The sequence below is a fragment of the Odocoileus virginianus genome, chromosome 2 (assembly GCF_023699985.2).
Source record: "Odocoileus virginianus isolate 20LAN1187 ecotype Illinois chromosome 2, Ovbor_1.2, whole genome shotgun sequence".
Taxonomy (NCBI): domain Eukaryota; kingdom Metazoa; phylum Chordata; class Mammalia; order Artiodactyla; family Cervidae; genus Odocoileus; species Odocoileus virginianus.
In genome coordinates this window covers 24446442-24459736 of record NC_069675.1, presented here as the reverse complement: position 1 = coordinate 24459736, position 13295 = coordinate 24446442, and the positions used below count along the sequence as shown (strand labels likewise).

General features: G+C 42.7%; 1 long non-coding RNA gene across 1 annotated transcript; it reads left to right on the top strand.

Annotated features, from left to right (window-relative positions):
- The first annotated feature begins 3594 nt into the window (after positions 1-3594).
- Positions 3595-12795, top strand: LOC110144041 (uncharacterized). The gene is made up of 2 exons (XR_002315783.2): positions 3595-3676; positions 12635-12795. It is a non-coding gene; the product is annotated as an uncharacterized lncRNA (long non-coding RNA).
- Positions 12796-13295: the final 500 nt, after the last annotated feature.

Below are 13295 nucleotides of genomic sequence, written 5' to 3'. Positions count from 1 at the left end.
AAAAGTGTCTGAAATGCAGTACGTGGATGCAATCTCAAAAATGATAGAATGATCTCTGTTTGTTTCCAAGGCAAATCATTCAATATCACGGTAATCCAAGTCTATGCCCCGACCACTAATGCTGAAGAAGCTGAAGTTGAATGGTTCTATGAAGACCTACAAGATCTTTTATAACTAACACCAAAATAAGATGTCCTTTTCATTATAGGGGGCTGGAATGCAAAAGTAGGAAGTCAAGAAACACCTCCAAGTTTGGCCTTGGAGTACAGAATGAAACAGAGCAAAGGCTAATAGAGTTTTGCCAAGAGAACACACTGGTGATAGCAAACACCTTCTTCCAACAACACAAGAGAAGACTCTACACATGGACATCACCAGATGGCCAACACCAAAATCAGATTGATTTTATTCTTTGCAGCCAAAGATGGAGAAGCTCTATACAGTCAGCAAAATCAAGACCGGGAGCTGACTGTGGCTCAGATCATGAACTCCTGATTGCCAAATTCAGACTTAAATTGAAGAAAGTGGGGAAAACCACTAGACCATTCAGGTATGACCTAAATCAAATCCCTCGTGATTATACAGTGAAAGTGAGAAATAGATTTAAGGGACTAGATCTGATACAGTGCTTGATGAACTATGGACAGAGGTTTGTGACATTCTGCAGGAGACAGGGATCAAGACCATCCCCACAGAGAAGAAATGCAAAAAGGCAAAACGGTTGTCTGAGGAGGCCTTACAAATAGCTGTGAAGAGAAGAGAAGTGAAAAGCAAAGGAGAAAAGGAAAGACATTCCCATTTGAATGCAGAGTTCCCAAGAATAGCAAGGAGAGATAAGAAAGCCTTCCTCAGTGATCAATGCAAAGAAATAGAGGAAAACAATAGAATGGGAAAGACTAGAGATCTCTTCAAGAAAATTAGAGATACCAAGGGAATGTTTCATGCAAAGATGGGCTCAATAAAGGACAGAAATGGTATGGGCCTAACAGAAGCAGAAGATATTAAGAAGAGGTGGCAAGGATACACAGAACTGTACAGAAAAGATCTTCATGACCCAGATAATCATGATGGTGTGATCACTCACCTAGAGCCAGACATCCTGGAATGTGAAGTCAAGTTGGCCTTAAGAAGCATCACTGAGAACAAAGCTAGTGGAGGTGATGAAATTCCAATTGAGCTATCAAATCCTAAAAGATGATACTGTGAAAGGGCTGCACTCAATATGCCAGCAAATTTGGAAAACTCAGAAGTGGCCACGGTACTGGAAAAGGTGAGTTTTCATTCCAATCCCAAAGAAAGGCAATGCCAAAGAATGCTCAAACTACCACACAATTGCACTCATCTCACATGCTAGCAAAGTAACGCTCAAAATTCTTCAAGTCAGGTTTCAGCAATATGTGAACCGTGAACTTCCAGATGTTCAAGCTGGTTTTAGAAAAGGCAGAGGGGCCAGAGATCAAATTGCCAACATCCATTGGCTCATTGAAAAAGCAAGAAAGTTCCAGAAAAACAGCTACTTCTGCTTTATTGACTATGCCAAAGCCTTTGACTGTGTGGATCACAATAAACTGTGGAACATTCTGAAAGAGGTGGGAATACCAGACCACCTGACCTGCCTCTTGAGAAATCTGCATGCAGGTCAGGAAGCGACAGTTAGAACTGGACATGGGAAAACAGACTGGTTCCAAATAGGAAGAGGAGTACGTACGTCAAGGCTGTATACTGTCACCCTGATTATTTAACTTATATGCAGAAAGCATCATGAGAAATGCTGGACTGGATGAAGCACAAGCTGAAATCAAGATTGCCAGGAGAAATATCAGTAAACTCAGATGTGCAGATGATACCACACTTACGGCAGAAAGTGAAGAACTAAAGAGCCTCCTGATGAAAGTGAAAGAGGAGAGTGAAAAGGTTGGCTGAAAACTCAACATTCAGAAAACTAAGATCATGGCATCCGGTCTCATCACTTCATGGCAAATAGATGGGTAAACAGTGGAAACAGTGACAGACTTTATTTTGGGGGCTCCAAAGTCACTGCAGATGGTGATTGCAGCCATGAAATTAAAAGACACTTACTCCTTGGAAGGAAAGTTATGACCAACCTAGACAGCATAAAAAGCAGAGACACTATTTTGTCAGCAAAGTTCCGTCTAGTCAAAGCTATTGTTTTTCCAGTAGTCATGTATGGATGTGAGAGTTGGGCTACAAAGAAAGCTGAGCGCCGAAGAATTGATGCTTTTGAACTGTGGTGTTGGAGAAGACTCTTGAGAGTTCCTTGGACTGCAAGGAGATCCAACCAATCCATCCTAAAGGATATCAGTCCTGAATATTCATTGGAAAGACTGATGTTGAAGCTGAAACTGCAATACTTTGGCCACCTGATGCAAAGAACTGACTCATTTGAAAAGACCCTGATGCTGGGAAACATTGAAAGCAGGAGGAGACGGGGTCAACAGAGGATGAGATGGTTGGATGGCATCACCGACTCAATGGACATGAGTTTGAGTAAACTCCGGGAGTTGGTGATGGACAGGGAGGCCTGGTGTGCTGCAGTCCATGGGGCTGCAAGAGTTGGACATGACTGAGCAACTGAACTGAACTGAACTAAATGGGCCTAATATCAGCTCCTCTGTTACATGCTGTCGCCAGGGTTGAGTGAAATAATGTATGCAGAGCATGGAGCACAGTTCCTGGGGTAGAGCTAGCACCCAGGAAATGCTGGCAATTGTGGTTGCTGTTATCGCCGTCATCATCACTATCTGGGGTAACATCTTTCCAGGTTCCAGTTTCAACCTAATCTATTACTTCAGCCTGATATAAAAAAATGAAACACTTTCAAGGTTGAGTTGTTTGTGTTTTAGCTTCTTCAGGAGGTGTGGTTGGGAAAGCCTTGGACTCCAGTACCACCTTGGATATCTCTGGTTCAGGATGATGGCCCAGATGGGGATGAAACTGTGGGGCATGTGTGTTCTCGATGTTTGCTAAGTGGGAACTTTTCCCAGCCTCTATACCTGTGAGGTTTTCTCACTGTGACTGATCCTTTTGGTTTATCGGCCTCACTCTTTCCATCTTTCTTTCTCCCACCTTCTGTTCTTCCTTCATTTTCTCTTTCCTCTCTCTCTCTCTCATTTTTCTCTTTTTCTGTCTTCCTTCCTTTCATTTTTTTTTTGTTTTTTTGGCTGCACCTCAAGGCATGTGGGATCTTAATTAACCCTACCAGGGATCAAACCCACACCCCCTGCATTGTAAACGTGGAGTCTTAACCACTCGACTGCCAGGAAAGTCCCCTTTCTTTTGTTCTTACATTTTAGATTTTTTTAAATTGAAATAACATTGGTTTATAAGATTATGTAAGTTTTACTGTATACAACATTGTTTTCCTACTTCTATATACCATACAGTGTGCTCACAACCAAAAATATAATTTCCATCTGTCACTGTTCATCTGAACTGAGCCCCTTTACCTATTTTGCTCTCCCGACCCCTCAACCCTTCCCCTCTGATAATTGTTACTCTGTTCTCTGCATCTAAGTGTTATTTTGATTGTTTATTCATTTTTGTTTTGTTAATTTGTTTTTAACAAATCAGGAGTGAAATCACATGATATTTGTCTTTCTCCATCTGACTCATTTAAGCATAATTCCCTCATGCTCCATTCATGTTGGCACAAATGGTAAGTTTCATCTATTTTTATGTCAGAGTAGTATTCCATTGTGCATGGGTGTGTGTGTGTGTGTGTGTGTGTGTAGATGAAACATTTATATCAGTTAATCTGTTGATGGTACCTCACTGTTTCTTTTATTTTTAAAAATATTTAATTTATTTGTTTATGGTTGGGCTCGGTCCTCATTGCACAATTCAGCTTCTGATTGTAGTGGCTTCTCCTGTTGTGGCTCAAGGGCCCTAGAGTGTGGACTTCAGTAGTTGTAGTATGTGGGCCCAACAGTTGTGGTTCCTGGGCTCTAGAGCACAAGCTCAGTAGTTGTGGCACACAAGCTTAGTTGCTCCAAAGTATGTGGGATCTTCCTGGACCAGGGATCGAACCTGTGTCTCCCGCAGTGGCAGGCAGATTCTTTACCACCGAGCCACCAGGGAAGCCCCGCTGGTTCTCACCATTCCTTAAGTGAACGCGTCTGTGCACCTGTCCTTGCTTTGACTTTTGCTGCTATGTGTTTTTTTTGTGGGTACCTGGTCATTGGGTCATTTCCCATGGTGTCCTGGTAGGATTATTTGCAGGAGCCGTGGTTGAGTGAGGAGCTCCCAGACTGAGGTAAATGGAGGGGGATAGGCTACTTCCTAAGGAGGACTGGGCTTTGAAATGTCCTTTTCATGCAGGCAGAGGTTAAAGATTCTCCAGAAGTATTACTAAGTCTAACTCTGAGCATGGCGGGAGCTTCGAATTCCTCCCTGGACCAATTCTCTCCTCTTACTGACGAGGGGCGGGGGTGTCCTGAGACTAGCCGGTGAGTGGGAGTGGCTGAGGGTGAGCTGCTAGGGCGGTGGGCCGCAGTTGGGCATCTCCCTGGCCCCACTCCTTTCATCCTATGGTCTTGGAAAGGACCCTGGATGGAGGCAAGAGTCTCAGCTGAGAACCTGGGATCAGGCATGGCCTTTAGCCAGACCTGGGTAGGGACCTTTCTGGGAACAGGCTCCTATAGGAACAGGTTCCTCAATAAACAAAGAATCTTTTAAAGTATTAGTATATCCCAAATATTACATGGGACATGCTTACAGTCAAAAATAATTTGCTGTTGGCCTGAAGTTCAGATTTAACCAGGTATGTTGTATTTTCATTTGTTGGCTGTGACAACTCTATGTCAGGGCCAGGAGGCTGGGGGCTGGTGGAGAAGTAGGGGTGGGGGTGGGAGGGGCGTTAGTCACATTACACCCAAGGACAGCTGCCTCAGGTCCACCCAAGCCAGCTTGTATCTGTTGAGTATTTCCCGGGGCCAGCCTCATGCTGGGAGGAGTGGGAGTGACATGCTCTGGGTCCCACAGCTCTGCCTAGATCCACATGCTCGTCTCGGTGGGCCTGCATGCAGAAGCGGGTTACTGCACGGAGTCTGGAAACCAGACTGATCAATGGGAGCTCTCCTGCAGATGTGGCCACTGTTTTCCAAAAGTCAAGAGATACCATTGTGATGAATAAAATACATGTTTGTTTAAAGGCAAGGATTACATAACAGCTTTTGGCTCTTAAAGCTTTCTCTCAAGAAAATACCAAAAATGTAATTACTAGGGTAGAGGAACACTTTTGGGATTTTCATACTAGAAAAAAAAATCTAAGAACTATTAGGACTAAGAACTCTAAGACATGACTTTTCATGGACCATAGACACAGTGGACATCTGCTGAAGCCTATAGACTTTTTCTTGGTGTTTTCAAACATACACAATCAAATCCACAGGTCTACAAAAGAAACCAGTGGTGCAAAAATACAGAGATCAAACCATGAAGGAAAAAACTTTATGAAAGAGTAACAGGTTCTTTACTGACACTTTGGTGGTGGTCATTTAAAAGTAGAGCTGGGTAGATATTTCAAAAGATGGGCAATAATTCCAATGTGATCTCAAAATGATTTCTACTGGTGACAATGTCACAAATACTATATCACAAACACAATGTCACAAATGTCTGCAAATACTACTGTAGATTGTTCCCTGCATTTACAATAAAGGAAATGGTAAATTTCAGTTTGAGGCTTATACAAATATATATATTTTACTCACCCGAAGTCATGGATCCCTGAATTGTACCCACAAACCTTTTGGGGTAGGGTTCAATGGGCATTGGGACCTGGACATTCTGGAGACAAGGCCTGAGGGGAGGGCTTTAGGCAATGCTGATAACCACTTAAATGAAAAAATATATATATAATTTATACATTATATATATATAATATATATATTTTAATAATTATATATATTTATATATATTTTTTAATTTAAGTGGTAGAAGAACTCACACAATACAAACACAAATGCAGGACTTCCCTGGTGGTCCAGTGGTTAAGCATCCAACTTTCAATGCAGGGGACATCCATCCCTGGTCAAGGAACTAAGATCCCACATGTTGCAGAGCAACTAAAAGAGAAACCCATCTTGCAACTACAGAAAAAAAATTCTATTAAAAAATAATAAAACAAACATAAATGCAGACATGAAAGTACCTAGGCAACTTGATAAGTACATTGTCACAGGAATTAGGACTTCAGATAAGGATGTTCAGTGTTCATAAATAATGCCCTCTTGCAGGATGTCAACTCTCACCCCAGTTTGACTGCTTGTTAAAGCCTCAGGCTGAGCTAATCAAGAATATCTGCATTCCAAATATTCGACATTGGAATTAATCTTGAGCTCGCTGTGGATTGAGGCCTTTTATTTTTATTATTATTATTTTCCATTTATTTTTATTAGTTGGAGGCTAATTACTTTACAATATTGTAGTGGTTTTTGCCATACATTGACATGAATCAGCCATGGATTTACATGTGTTCCCCATCCTGATCCCCCCTCCCGCCTCCCTCTCCATCCCATCCCTCTGGGTCATCCCAGTGCACTAGTCCCGAGCACTTGTCTCATGCATCAACCTGGGCTGGTGATCTCTTTCACCCTTGATAATATACATGTTTTGATGCTGTTCTCTTGAAACATCCCACCCTCGCCTTCTCCCACAGAGTCCAAAAGTCTGTTCTGTACATCTGTGTCTCTTTTTCTGTTTTGCATATAGGATTATCGTTACCATCTTTCTAAATTCCATATATATGCATTAGTATGCTGTATTGGTCTTTATCTTTCTGGCTTACTTCACTCTGTATAATGGGCTCCAGTTTCACCCGTCTCATTAGAACTGATTCAAATGAGTTCTTTTTAATGGCTGAGTAATATTCCATGGTGTATATGTACCACAGCTCCTTATCCATTTGTTTGCTGACAGGCATCTAGGTTGCTTCCATGTCCTAGCTATTATAAACAGTGCTGCGATGTACATCGGGGTGCACATGTCTCTTTCAGATCTGGTTTCCTTGGTGTGTATGCCCAGAAGTGGGATTGCTGGGTCATATGGCAGTTCTATTTCCAGTTTTTTAAGAAATCTCCACACTGTTGAGGCCTTTTATTTTTGAATTTTAATTTTTTCCAGGCTTATTGAAATATAATTGACACATAACATTTTGTGTAAGTTTAAGGTGAGCAACAGTGATTTGACAGATGCATACACTGTGAAATAATAATCATAATAAGATTACACAACATCTATCAATCACCTCACATAACTATAATTTTTTTCCTGTGATAAAAATTTTTGAGATCTACTCTCTTAGCAACTTTCAAATATACAACACAGTCATGTTAACTGTAGTCACCCTGCTGTATAATGCATCCCAATAATTTATTAATCTTATAACTGGAAGTTATAAAACTTATAACTGGGAGTTTTACTTTTTGACCACCTTCACTCAGTTCCCCTATCCTCTATCTCTGCCTCTGGTGGCAAAAAAACACCAATTTGTTCTCTTGTTTCTATGAGATCTGTTTTTCCAGATTCCACAACAAGTGAGATTATACTCCTTCTGACTTCTTTCACTAGGTCCTGGGTCTGAAAGGATTATCGGTACATTTGGAATGAGGGGGAGTGAGGCAGGGAGGGTGGGTAGGTCCAGTCTGGTTTTCCCCTGGTGGGGTGGGAATACACAGTAGATAAGATACAGGGGGTAGGAAACCATAAGGAGGTTTCTGGAATTCTGTGCGTTTTGCCTCCTTTCTTAATTTCATTTCCCCTCTTCTGAGCTCTCCTCCCACCCAGAACCAGGATCCAATTTTCTCTCCTTTTTCAAAAAACAATTTAATCTCTGGGGATTTTTATGTGGAGGGAAACTAGAGGCTAGTTGTTTCTGCCGTTGTAAGAGAAATACATACATACATATATGTATTTATCAAGAGTCTGAAAATAAAAAGTTCATTTGAGACTTCCCTGGTGGTCTAATGGTTAAGATTTTGCTTGCCAATGCAGGGGACACGGGTTCCATCCCTGGTTTGGGAAGGTTCCTCTTGCCTTGGGGCAACCAAGCCCATGTGCCACAACTACTAAGCCTTTGCCCTAGAGCTCACAAGCTGCACCTACTGAGCCCACATGCTGCACCTGTTGAAGCGTGTGTGCCCTTGAGCCCATGCTCGGCAACAAGAGAAGCCACTGCAGTGAGAAGCCCATGTACACAACTAGAGAGTAGCCCCCACTCGTTGCAACTAGAGGAAGCCCATACGTAGCAATGAAGACCCAGCACAGCTAAAATAATAATAATAAAAACGAATCTTAAAAAAAAATTCGCTTTGGCATGTGAAGCTTCTTGCATCTCTGGCTACTGGTCACCTGTGCCCTGCCTATAGTGAATATAACCTGGGGCCACACCTGAGGGTTGGTGTCCCTCTGCTACCCCCACCCCACTGGGACCTTTCCAAAACAACCACATGGAGACCCTGGGAAGGGACTAGCACCCTGGGACCCATGGTGGAGGCTAGGAATGCAGATTCCTGGGCCCTCTTCCAGGCTAATGCATTGGATCTCCTGGTTGCCACTGGAGATTCTGCTGTAGACCATCCTGTAGATAATACTACTCTGAGTAACCTTGGCTGGCTGGCCAATGGCCCTGCTTACTCTGCTCAGAGCTGAGGCCTCTCTTTCTGCAGTGCTTTGGAGTCTGGGCTTTGGCAGGAAAATTTCAAGCCCTTGAAAAGCGCCTCCTATTCTTCTCAGTCATTCTGAAGTGGGGTCAGATATGGCGGGGTGGGTGGTGTTCAGTGTGTGACCATGTGCCAGGTACAGAGGGGGTGCAAGGTGACACAAATGATGTGTCAAGGTCTCCTGCCGTGTGTTGTCTCAGCCTCTCCTCCAGTGGTGTAGGAATGATGCTCCCTGACCTCATGGACCATCACTCATGGAGATGAGTCCCACAGACACCCTGGGCCTTCCAACCTAGTGGGACGAGATGTCTCTCATACACCATGGGCCACCTGTGTCTGTGACCCTGGGAGTCAAAAAGCCTTTTCCACCAAACTTTCTATCCCTACTAGGGTTCACTAGGCTGGCATTTCCCAAACTGTCTTCTGAGCATGTTGTGGAATGTAATAAAATACAGTTGACCCTTGAACAACATGCAGGATTAACAGTGCCAACACTCACACTGTCAAAACTATATGTATAGCTTATAGCTGATCATCTGTTTTGGTGGTTGTGCATCTTCAATTCAGTCAACCGATAATTGTGTAGTACTGTATCATTTACTCAGAAAAAAATCAGAGTGTAAGTGGACCCACACAGTTAGAACTCATGTTGTTCATGGGTCAACTATATACTCCCACAAATAGCAAAACTAGCGATATTTTCCTTTAAAATTATTTTGAAAAATTATATGTATGGAAAGTGACAAATATGTGCATACACTTAATATTCTATGATAATCTGCTTTTACAAAATGAGATGCTTTATCCAAAGGAGGCAAGAATTCACATTGGGGCTTGTGTTTGCATGAATGGTGTTGAGATGCTGTGGCCCAGTACTACTCAGAAATGCTGTGCTGGACTGTAAGATCCTTAAGGACAAGAATCAGGACTGGTGTCCCTCATATGTTGGTTGCCTGTTACATTGGAGACTGTGTGACCCAAGGAACCATGCATAGTCTGGTCTTCATGCCCCTGTATAGTCCTCTCCCACAGGTGGGTTTGGGCATGTGACTGGCTCTGGACAATGTGCCATCAGAAGCATGATTCAAGCATCGACCTGACAAGTGCTTGCTTCTCCTCTTGAAATGCTCTTGGGGAAGCAAGCCATAAGCTGTAAAAATAAAAACAAAAACAAAAACCATGACAGTCTAGAGACTGATGAGACAGCACTTGGAGATGGATGCTCATGAGGTACCAAATAGTTCAGTCGAGTCTTCTTGGACTTTCTAGCCAAGCCCAACTGAATGAGTGGCACAGCTAATGTCTGGAGCAGAAGAACCACCCAGCTGAGCTCTGCCCCAAATCCTGATCCACAAACACATGAAAAAGAATAAACGATTGCTGTTGCAAGCTAATAAGTTCTGGGATAGCTGGTTATATAGCAATAGATAACTGAGACATTTACAGTAGGTGTGTGAGAAATGAGTGGATGGCAAATCACAGTGCCAGCTTTAGGGTTGATCCTTTTCTTACACTGGCCCTGATACTCATTAAGCTTTGATCACATATACTTTCTCATGTGATTCCTGTGATGGTTAATTTTATGTACCAACTTGACTAAGCCATGGGGTGCCCAGATAATTGGTCAAATACTACTCTGGGTGTTTCTGCAAAGATATTTTTGAATGAGATTAGTATTTAAATTGGTAGACTAATAAAAGTAAATTGTCCTCCTTTGTGTGGGCCTCATTCAATCAGTCAAAGGCCTGACTAGAACAAAATGTTGACCCTTTCTTGAGTAAGAGACAATTCTCCTGCCTGATAGCTTTCAAAGTGAGATGTCGACTGTTCCTGTTTCTATAGCCACCTGCCAGCCTTTGGACTTGAACTGGGACATTGGCTCTGCAGATGTTGGACTTCCAGCCATCATAATTGCAAAAGTCATTTCCTTATAATAAATTTCCCTTTTCATTTTTGTTTATCCTATTCATTTTGTTTCTTTAGAGATCCCTGAATAATACTGATTAGGGTACCAAGCATAGGGTTGCTGCTGTAACACATACTTAAAAATGTGGAAGTGGCTTATCTCGAAAAAAAATATTTATTCAGGTCTTAGTTTTAGCACGAAGGATCTTTCATTGCAGTGCCTGTACTTCTCTCCAGTTGCGGCTTAGTTGCCCATGGCATGCAGGATCTTAGTTCCCCAACCTGCGTCCCCTCCATTGGAAGGCAGATTCTTAACCACTAGACCACTAGGGGTGTCCCGGAAGTGGCTTTTAAACTGAGTAATCTGTAGAGGCTTGAAGAGTTTTGAGCTGGAAAAATCCTAGATTGCCCTGAAGGGACTATTGGTGGAAATATGAACATTAAAGGTGATTCTGGTGAAGACTTAGAAAGAAAAGTCAAGAGCCACAGAGAAAGCTGTAGAGAATAGACACATCATCTGAAAGAGAATGCTGCTGAACTATGAATAATAAGGCTGCTTCTGATGGGATCGCATGAGGAACATGGAACTGGAAACTGACAGCAAGGTGATCCTCATTACCGATGAGGAAGGAACTTGTCTCAGTTGTGTTGCAGTGTCTTGTGGAAGGTAGACAATTGTGTGTGACAACCTTGGATATTTAGCAGAGAAAATTTCTAAGCAAAGTATCGAGAAGGTGGCCTGGCTTCTCCTTACTGCTAATAGTAAAATGTGAGAGGAGAGAGATGGTTAAGCAAAAGGAACCAGAATTCAAAGATTTAGAAAATTCTCAGCTTATCATATTTCAAAAAATAAGAAAGCAGCGTTCTGGAGGAAAACATCAAGGGTGTGGATGGATGATCATTCTGTAATGAGATTATCCACGAATTGAATCAGCCATCTCAGCTGAGGCCAGGAATAGAGGTGGGATTATACCTGCAGAATCACTGCCAGCAGGGACTAAAGGGACAGAGAAAAGAGTGGAGGAAGGCTGTCAGATTTTTGGAATCTACAGAGCAGGACAATAGAATAGCCAGCTTCAATATTGCTATCTTTCAAGAAAAGGGGAAAATGACCATGAAGATGATTCAGAGATTATCAGGGCTGCTGCTCCCACTGCAAGGCCCTTCAAAGGATAGGGCCACTTCCTTGGTTTCAGAGGGCCAGGATGCCCTCAGCTAGTGCCTTGGGGGCAAGCCGCCTAGCACAGCGGAGCGGGCAGGACCACTGCCTAGGTCATGGGGTTATGCTCCAGTGGGCACAGAGGGTAAGACATTGAGCTAAAGAGGATCAATCTGGAGACTTAAGATCAACTGGAATTTGCCTTGCTAATTTTGGACTGGCTTGGGACCTGTTACCCCTTTCTTTTTTAAAAATTTCTCCCTTTTGGGATAAGAATGTCTGTTCTATACCTGTTTCACTATTGTGTGTGTGGTTTTTTTAAACGCAACTTATTTTAATTTTTTAAATGCAATTAAAATTTAGAAAAAAATTTTTTTCGGTTGCCCTGGATAGTCCGTGGGATCTTAGTTCCCCAACCAGGGGTCAAACTCCTTCCCCCTGCATTGGAAGCTCACAGTCTTAACCACTGGACCACTAGGGAATTCCCCCATCATTGTGTTTTGGAATTCATAACTTGTTTGGTTTCACAGATTCACAGCTGGAGAGAAATTTTACCTGAGGATGAATCATACCTCCAGCCTCACTCATATCTGATTTAGATGACATTTAGTGAGACTTTGGACTTGGAATTGATGCTGGAATGAGTTAAGGCTTTTTGGGGCTGTTGGGATGGGGATGAATGCATTTTGTGTGTGAGAAGGATGTGAATTTGGGGGGCCAGAGGGCAGAATGTTATGGAACTGAATTTTTTCCCCAAAATTTACATGTTGAAACCCTAACCAGTGTGACTGTATTTGGAGATGGGGCCTTTAAAAAGGTAATTAATAATTAAGGTTCAATGAGGTGATAAGGGTTGGGCCCTAATCTAACAGTACTGATGTCTTTATAGGAAGAGACACCAGAGATCTCTATCCTCGTGTGCACAGAGAAAAGGCCAAGAAGTTGCATCTGCAAGTTGAGGAAAGAGGTCTCACCAGAAGCCAAACTGGCAGCACCCTGATCCTGGACTTCCAGCCTCCTGAACTATGAGAAGATAAACTTCTACTGTTTAAGCTACTAGTCTGTGATACCTCTGCTTAGGTAGCCTAAGCAGACAAATCAATTCCCCAGAATGATTGATGACGAGGGGTTCATACGGACTTGGAGTTTAATTCTAGCATTTACTGATTCAATTACTCTGCCAATATTTAAGTCCTGCTATGAGTCAGACACTGTCAGACACTGGGTTTCAATGGTAAGCAACATGGTCACAGTTCCTGTCCTTGCATAGCCCAAAGTCATGGGAAGGAGATGACCTTCATCAAGTAATTACTCAAATAGGCATAAGATAATAACAGAGATGACTGCTATAAAGGGATGTCCCCTAGACAAGAAGGTCAGGGAAAGTTCTTGGAGAAGTGACACCAGAACTGAGATAGGAAGGTTGATTAAGAGTAAGCCAGGCCAAGAAGGGAAGGACGGGTATTCCTCACAGAAGGAGCAGCATGTGCTCCCACCAAGGAGGGAACTGGAGGGCATTCATGGTACCGATGTTCTAGTGGAGAGAGGAG